Source organism: Ptychodera flava (assembly GCF_041260155.1).
Source record: "Ptychodera flava strain L36383 chromosome 3 unlocalized genomic scaffold, AS_Pfla_20210202 Scaffold_25__1_contigs__length_14229661_pilon, whole genome shotgun sequence".
Lineage (NCBI taxonomy): Eukaryota > Metazoa > Hemichordata > Enteropneusta > Ptychoderidae > Ptychodera > Ptychodera flava.
Window position 1 is genome coordinate 6,096,308 of NW_027248279.1, and position 9,749 is coordinate 6,106,056.

At 36.0% G+C, this 9,749-nt stretch overlaps 1 long non-coding RNA gene across 1 annotated transcript; it reads right to left on the reverse strand.

Moving 5' to 3' along the window:
- Positions 1-5,216: 5,216 nt before the first annotated feature.
- Positions 5,217-9,204, reverse strand: LOC139125604 (uncharacterized). Its single transcript, XR_011550295.1, has 4 exons — positions 8,717-9,204; positions 7,621-8,174; positions 7,288-7,340; positions 5,217-6,584 (listed from the first exon to the last, which is right to left on the reverse strand). It is a non-coding gene; the product is annotated as an uncharacterized lncRNA (long non-coding RNA).
- Positions 9,205-9,749: the final 545 nt, after the last annotated feature.

Here is a 9,749-nt window from a genome sequence, read left to right on the forward strand (position 1 = left end):
TGTAAAGAGAGAAAAATATATAAACGTACAAATAAGTCGTCATTTTTTGCTGTTATTGAAAACAGTCAACACCAGATAGCCAAGAAAAAAAAGGATCGTTTCTGGAACGCATCACTTGGAATTCCTCGCGTCGACCTATTTTCAACTTTAATACGTGGACTCGAAAAAAGTCATTACGCCGGCTGATGGCGCTGTAGCTTACCGGCGTCCCTGTCATTCTTGATATAAACCGGAGTTCCATGCGACGCTGTGCGGTAGAACGCTAAACATTCAAAGGATCAAGGCAAAAACCGGATTTTCGTATAATGGGGTGATATGACATGGACGTCTACTCCATTTTCATAGCGTGTCGCAGTTCAAATGTCATTGAAGAGTAACTTTGTTAAAACGCATCATCAACAACTGTTTACACCGAGCAAAGCTGCACGGAAAGTTGACAGTTCGACTGACTTATCAAGTAAAAAAAGAAAATATAAAAAAGAAATTCGCATCGTCGCCTGAATGTTTTGGATACAGCACATTTTTCATTTTTTTATTTTTGACCGTTCCTTTAACTTTCGCATACCCGCATCATTTGTATCCATTTCACATATGCGAAGGGCGATTTCTAAAACCTATGCTTGCGAGTTAACCGGGCTTCTCAATTGTCAAACAAGCTCTCTGCTCCCACACTTCATTTCGGGGCTCTCTTCTGGCAGTCCCTGCACAGTCTTGGGAAATCCAATTTACTACCGAGACAAGGACAAGGCAGATGCGTCTTCGGGGCAACTGAATTATGACGTAATTATTATGTTTTTAGACAATAAGTCACGAAAAATGTAATTGGAAGTTGATCTCGAATACTCTCCTCAGTAGTGTTGTGAACAATGACTTTTATTTCTTGGATCGGTTGTATCGTGCTGGTCAGTAAACAGCAATAATAAAACATTGGAAAACGTGAAAAAAGCTGGAAAGATTGGTTTTTTACTTTTTTGTTCGATGAATGTTATCAACGTGACGCCAATCATCTACAATCCGCTGGATGAAGTACAACGTTAACAGCTTTGTTTGATGTCAGTATCTTTTACAAAGTGAACGTAAATATTGCCGGAATTAAACGGGCAAAGTGACAGTTTCACATTATTTAAAACGAAAATCAAACTAAAAGACAAGGCGCGAAACTTGATGAAGGAGCAAATATAATTCATATAAGAGACAAGATAACATCACTACATTTTTAACACGTATTTTCTTAGTAATATTTTACAAATTTTCATGAAATATAAAACCTGCTTATTTTTAGGGTTTTGAAGAATTTTAAAGTAACTTTAATTATTTTGAAATGGCATATGGTTGTTCAATGCTGTTTTACATCAACAAACCATTTACTTTAAAATTGAATCGTGTTTTGTCTGGAAGTGGAATATTTATAATTTCTAATATGTGAATTTGGCGGGATAACAGTGTATGTTAGTCATGTGACTTCGTTCTGTTCTCAAGGTGAGCAAAAATTCCTTTTTTATACCAAGAAATGTACTGTGGCAACTTTCAATCCATTATTTCAATCAGAACCTCTTAAAACTGATCTCTAGCTAGTCTGAATTTTAAGTCTTAGCTTGCCCTTTCATACATGCAATATATCGCGCCGTTTTACTTTTGTAATTTATAAGATAACATTTTATCGGTCATCAAGATCAACAATTCTAAAGTCCAAAAATGAATCTCATCACTTTACTAATGGAGGACAAATGTAACTGAGCTTCCATCCAAGATATAGAAGGTCATAGGAACACGATTGGAACTATTTTGGGATAATTGGATTTTTATATTTTTCAAATTTCTTAAAAGTGTTAGGTGCCGTATAGCTGAATGTTGCGATATAACAAATTACTCATAAAAACAAGCGTGTAATGTAAAAAGAAAAAAAGAAAGCAGATGAGATTACATTTGTAGATTAAATCGACATCACTTCATCATCCAATTATCCCTAATTAGTTTCAATCGTGTTTTTGAAGAAACAACATGATTACTTTTACTATAAAGAGAATTAATTATATGCTGCATAATTAAATACAAGATTACAACTTATTAGCATACAACGTAAATTACACGATAACTATAATTATCGTCAACATATCGCCACAGACGCTGTAATTAAATGTACAATTAAGATCATAATCTGCATAATCTGGATTGAGTGCACTTATGCAGACCATACCTTCCGTTCTGGATCTCACAGAATCTTAAAGATCTTCAGTGTCATTACGTGAACACAACAATGTATTCTTGAAGTCAGATACCCTTGTAACATTTCCAGAGCTATTAAAGGAACCTTAATTATTTAGCTTGGCTGTATCTCACATAAAACGATCATTGATAAATGTGCGAGCAGTTGAAAGTATCCTGGGCTGGCGAGAGACAATAAAGTACACCTTAAAACAGTGACAAAGGAGGCTTACTTCTCCGGAGGTCTGAAGTTTCAATCACAAACGAATACGGAATTAATTTTATTTTTGTCTATGCATGTCCGTGACTTGGCACTATATTACGAAGGATTTCCAATTTCTCATAACTGGACACCCATAAATGCATAATGGCCATGGGCAGATGCAGTGCGGCAGTCAGCATTAATGGCGCAAATACAGTAATCTGATTGTTCGAGGCCTGAAAATTACATTACCTTATTCGTGGTATAGCACAGTTAAAACCTGCACCAACTCTCAGTCAGAGGAAAAACTTCCTTTAAATGATTCACGTCAGATTTGTAATATTCTGTTACGATATTGTAGTAATAAAGTCGATCAGCTCAGGTTCATATACTGAACTCGTTATTGATAATATTCACCACAGTTTGCTGACATTTTGGTTACCAAGACTCAGCATTGATTAATAACATTCATCAAACTATTGAGGAGTTTGAAGGTCTTCAGTAAAACTCCTAATGATATTAACACTTAAATATCAAAAGTTAAAAACGTAGATCAGTAAAATTAAGAATTGTCAGCGACTCTGCTCTAACACAGTACCTACGCGCCCTATACGACCATATTAGAAATCTCTCTCTCTCCTCTCTCCTCTCTCTCTCTCTCTCTCTCTCTCTCTCTCTCTCTCTCTCTCTCTCTCTCTCTCTCTCTCTCTCTCTCTCAGAGTCTGACACCGCCTTCAGATATTTAGAAACAGACAGTGGAGATACTTTACAAATCCATGGTCAGTCATTCGGCAGCAGTCAGCATATCAGATCGATCCAGTTAAAGTGTCGTCGACTTTTTTAATTCCACATCGAGAACTTTTATGCAGATGTATTTTTATCCAATCATTCTGAAATCGTGTTTTAGAGGACCTATGCACGAACTACATAAGCTAAGAATTAAGAAGAAAGTCGGCAAAATAGAAACACTGCCTATCTCCACAGACAAACATATGGGAGTGACATTTCTCAAATTTATAAGTAAAATGTTTACAACCTTTCGGACACGTGGCGTCCAATCGGGTCATAGACTTTTGGTAATTTATATTTATCACAGTCTCTATTTAGAGATGGCTGGTTAACACAGGTATAAATCTCCTCCTAGACACCCTTACGAAGTATCTAGGATCCCTATCAAGAATTCCAACATATCCGCATTCGAATCACCAGACAACTTTGTAGTTTTGGAAAATGTACAAATTCTTGATACGGATCCCAGATATTTCGAAAGGGGTGTCAAGGAGGCGAGATATATCCGTGTTATCCAGCCATCCCTTAATAGAGACAGTGGAAGGTATAAATTACCAAAAGTCTATGACCCGATTTGACATTGAGATCGGGTTATTCTGCTGCCAAAGGTTATAGTGCTGCAACTGAAAATTTCAGTGACTAAAAATCTAGCGTGTTGAGATCAAAAGTTCAATTGCCAGCCTGCATATTGTTCAGTTTTGTCAGTAGACTATGATTAACCCGACATTTGTCATTCCAAGGTACTGTCAAAGAAGAAAACTGACAATCTAATTATTTCAGAATTGCTCACAATTGTTTTTTCAACTCACAAACTTTACCATGAATATTTTCCCATAAGGTTTGAAACATTACATTACTGACAGTAAATTTTTAAAATGTACACTGTAAATGAAAGTATGCGTTGACCAAGTGAAAAACACAAGAACATACATTACTAAAATGACTGTCTGCCGCAAAAGGGAACATAGAATAGCATACTTTTCACAAAATTACATCAAAACGAGTCAAACACTATTAATTTGTGTAGAACTTAATTTCTTCAGAGTGATGTACACCAACTCATAAATTGTCAGATTAATTTGCCGATTGAAACGATCACAGTGTAATTCTGAAGGCAGGGCACTTTTAAAATGAAGCTAACTGTAAACAGGGACATTGGTCGAATTCTAATTCTTAAGTTAGTTAACACTTAAAATGACTTTCACTGGATATCGGTGCTATTCTATTTCTGAAGTCAGTGCATTTTAGTTTGGTACAATTTAGTAAACAAGGAAATTGGTCCAATGTCTAATTCTTAAGTCAGGGCATATTTAAGTAACCTTCACTTGTTGACACGCTAAAATTTGATATTACATTTCTATTCTTGACGTTAATGCATATTGGATTGGCACAATTTTCAAGGTAAATATGTCAAATATTAATCGATATTTTGCTCAACTTCCTAAAAATTCTGTTCAAATATTGCGATGCTGTGCAAATGATAAGGTTAAAAAGAAAACTAACTGTATCTGATCGAATATCGTTGGAAACAAATGGCTTCTATGAATATTTTAATAAAAATGTGTGACTTTGTATATTTGTCTTGTACTAGTCTCAGTTTGTTGATTTGCATTAACATAAATGTTCGATCGATTTACAGTGAAGTTAGATTCATTTCAAACGAGGCCTGACAACAGTTAGCTTTTATTTTTTCTCAAATTAACGAAAAGATAAGGGACATTCAATAATGAAAGGCTCAGAAGTTGTCGATTTGGCGGATTTTATGCAGTTTGTATCCTTGTCTATTTGTTTTGCAAGATGAAAACATTACTTCCATATTTAGTCGATTCTATTGCTTTGTATTTTAAGCAGTAAGCATTTCGATTTCGTGGCACCTTTCTTATAAATACACCCATCTTATTTTCCAATTGATTTCCAATCGTAAAAAGACAAATGTAACTTTATACTTGCAATATTTTCAAGGTTCTTTCTACCGTCCGGTGCTACCTTTAATGAGGCAGACTTTTATTATGTTGGTTTTGGAATAGTTTGGATTTCTTGCCAATTTTTCATATACATATATATGTCATGTACCCTCTTTTCTTTCGGCCTCACACGTCATTCCCGAACCTTCGATCGACTATCCATGTACACAAATGTGACGTCGCTAATCGTTTCGAATATACTGTCATTGTTTTATCCCATTTGAATTTAACTAAGTATATCAAATTAAAATAACTTCAAATTTTCAAACAACTATGTGCAATCGATTATAAGGGTAATCCTTTCACACCTGTAGTTGATGACCACTTTTGTATAAACTTCACGTCAAAATCTAAATAAAGCAGAGAAGTAATGTCGTGTTTCAGGATTATTGTTTTTGAAAGCCAGTATCGTGTTTGTAACTTCGCATCAAGAGTGACAAATGGTGAGTATAAGGCCAAATAATATTATCAGAATGTTTCTGTACGTTATATTACTGTGTGATATCACCTTTGATGCATACTACAACCACATAATGAACTTTATTGTTCTACGTGATCTTTAGTCGAAGAAAACTAAGGCATGATTGAAGATAAAAAAATTTGTTACAAACAGATTTTATAAATAAGCCAATTTTGCTAGGCTCTGATTATCAAAATCCGGACAAATATAAGACATTAGGAGGTCGATTTGCTGTCGAATGACACTGCCAAGAGGCATATGAACTCTATTTTGGGCAAAGTGTGACAGCGACATATCATACACATCAAGAAACTTGACACCAACTCCTTTAAAGATTGCCCGCATCATGGTATTCATGTCATATAAGGTCCAGTCACTGCTGTGTATATATCCTTCTTTTCTAGCGTGTTCCCTTGGATGAGAACTTTTCACGATTATAATTATATCTGGACAACGAGATTTCAAACGAACAGTGGTGTGTCTGACTCGGAGAAGCCTCTCTTCATAAGAAGTCTTTGTCCATGAAGCAAAGTGATAGCTGAGGCTTAACAAAATCACCGAGTTACATTCCGTCATTGTAATACCATCAATTGTGTCACTTTCAAACTTCTGTCGCCAAAAGTCGATAATTCGACTGCCTATCAGAATGGGATGAAACTGGTACGTCACGGTTGTTCGGTTCGCGGTCCATGTCCGTTCTATCGGATTTGATGGCAATTTTTGTCCGAAGAGTTTTGTAATAAGTTCGTGTATCTGCCTAACAGTTGAATCTCCAAGTATGTACAGTGTTTTCTCTTTGAGGCACTGTCTCATTTCATCAATACTCCAGTGACGTGTTTTACATACCCGAGAAGTCCATGTTACGTCATTTCCCCAGAAACCATCAGACATTGGTCTTGAAGGTCTACTCCGCATCGTGGAAGGTCATCGCCTGGTTCATCAAATTGCAAGTCTGTATTTTCTTCTGAAGCAAAGAAAGTTGTTAGTAGTAGTAGTGTTAATGCCAAGTACAATGTACATTTGGTGTTATCTCGTCAAATGAAAGACATTTGAATCTTATTCTACTGTTAATATCCACCCTTGCATGAGCAAAGACAATTTATTACCATCTTTTCTCATGGAGGTCTTATGCAAAAAGCGTGACAGACTGTATGAATTTACGTAAATTGAATCAATGAGTAATGTTCCAGTATGCAAGTCCGCATTTAATGAATAATTAGCAAATGTCAGTATACATGTATCGTGAGTATTTGAACAAAACATCAGCCGCAATCGTGCACACACAACGTTACGTTTTCAAATCAGAATTTCAACCACATAGGACGTAACTAAACTCATGTGATCCATTTAAGGAAGCTTCGCAAAGTATGCAAATAACCATTTTCGAAAGACCAACGGAGCAGTGTTTGGTCAATTATCGGACGCAAAGAAATTTTCTGCATGAAATACACTTGTTTAAGATCAGTCTGAACATATTCCATCTGTTTTACTTTGCAGCCTCTATTTCAGCATTTAATTGTAACAATAATGGTTTGTCAAACCTTCGAGTGTGTTAAAATAACATATAATACCAAACTCAAGTCAGATATCCAACCGTATGCTAATAACATGAAAATTTAAGTTCATGCATAATGAATTTCGCGCCACAGTGAAGTCGATGATCTTACCTTGAATTGAAATTTTTATCGGACTGCCAACTACAGCCGTCATTAAGTATGGTCTACGGAAATAAATAAAATTCACGCTTAGGTTTTGCATCACGAAAACGTCAGCTGGCCAGGTAATGTGATATCTGGTGACAACCAATTACAAAAATGCAATAGCAACATCTGCAAAATCGAATACAGGATAAGAGGAGACATAGCAGTAGGTATGTATAACGCTGTACTTGAACTCGAGCCAATGCTATGTGTGGCGTTCTATTTTCTGCATAATACCTTATCCCATTTGATAAGTTAATCCCTTTACTAGGTCTAAAATTTATTGCAAACTTCACTCACTTTCTAAACAAAATGTCCAAATCCTCCGGCAGATTTTTATTGACTGATGCGTCCAAGGACGTCACTCAAGACATTGTTGTTTTAATCTCCTCACACGATAAGTGTTGTGGTCTGTCGCACACGAAGGCTGTCCTTCCCAGGGCATTTTTATTGGCATACACGCATTTATTTGGAAAGGTCGGCGCTCTAGAAACATAGCAGATACTGTCTTCCGTCAGCGTCCCATTTCTATACCATGCATTCCATTCTACGTGTCGCTCCTCGGTTCTATAATGATTCTCAATCCAGTCCACAGCCGCCCGTGGATGTACCAATGTGACCGCTATGTCTGCTGTTCCAGACCATCCTGCGTAAAAGAAGACGCTGTAAGAACCATTGCTGTGATCGATAATCCTCCCAGTAGTTGACTTTTTCTGTTTCGTACTAGACATGACGGCAAAAAGAAGTCACCACCAACAGGACAATCTTCATCGTCACCAGAACTATGTATCATTACATGAACGAAGTCACCTCTGGAAAAAGATGGCGTTATTCCATTCCCTTCTGCTGTCAATCTAAAAAACGTTGAAGAGGGAAAACAAACGGGGAGGATATTATCTTTCATTTTCACATATTCCTCGTGTCATCAAAGACGACACGATCAATCATGCATGTTCGGATGATTTGTTATCGATGTTACCAATCTCTACAGCTAATCACTAATAAAGTTCATGTTATCCCTCCATATCTTATCCAGTCTATATCTTCGTGTTCCTATTATACTGCTGAGTCCTAAGTGTTCACTTATTGTTGTTGTTGTTGTTGATATTGTTGTTGATGTTGTTGTTGTCGTTGTTGTTTTGTTCTGCGCCTTGTTGTGTCATAATCAATTGGCATCAATAGCTGAATATTTACATGAACAAAATCGCAATTTGACAATTTAATTTAATACATAACGAATACGTAATAGTACGTTCGTTCGTCATGTAATTTTTACAAGCTTGCACATATGAAATAACTTTCATACGGAATATGCAAGCATCACTCGACGATTACAGGCCCTTATGACAAAATAACAAATGACCAACAGCAAGTAGTAATCGTAACGTTTACGTACCTCATGCTTTCTGCTGATGTTAGACAAAGACTGGTCGTGTGAGTTATGAAAGGTTTATTATTTTTAGAGTAATCTGTCGAGTTATCCTTTTGGTCAAAATTTTCACTTGCAACAAGTTCTTCGTGAAGCGTTGCGATTTCATTATGGCACTGTTGAACTAAACCGTTGGTGAGAGTTGATGTTGGTGGGTTGAACAAAGACTGAAGAAAAAAATCATGCAAATGAATCTGACTAATGCAATGTATGATAATATATGACAACTCTAGAAATGCACTACATTTTTGACTTGTGATGGCTTTCCATATTAACTCTTAGCCTCACCTGAATTTTACAATTAAGATATTGAATATGTTTCCAATTATCTATCTACATTTCACTTATAAACACTTTCAAAGAAACTCCTTTAATCAGAAGATGATTGCTGTGTACATCTTCAACGAGTACACGAAATCGTTTTTCTGATGTTATACCACTCTCCGCCTCGTGCCCATTGTTCTACCATGCTCTCTAATTTCCATAACCGAATATTTTATTATGTACCACCTGGCTTTCTTTTGTTTAAAAAGTGTCCGATTTACAAGTTCTTTTGTTTAAAAGTGTCCGATTTACTGGTAAATCGGACAGTTCTTTTGTTAAAAACTGTCCGGTTTACTAGTAAATCGGACACTTTTAAACAAAAGAACTTGTAAATCGGAGCCATAGAGAGCTTTTTTAGCCAAATCTGATGTGTACAGTGTCTGAGAGGACCTTTTCTTGTGTAACATTGAAACCATAAAAGCACAGCTAATAATGACAAAAACTGCCTTTTTAACTGTTATTTTGTTCATAAAAAACATCTTTCTACAGAAAACCTATGAAACAAAGGAAAATAATTGCATCAATGAGAAGGAAAGATATCTTGTCATTTTTCTATCTCTAAAATAAGTCACTGTATCAAATATATATTGTGAAATATTTGTGCATGTTGCTTTCTCATACTGAATTCTCACAGAGAGAACAGAAAAGTATCAGGAATTTGTCATCCTTTTCATAT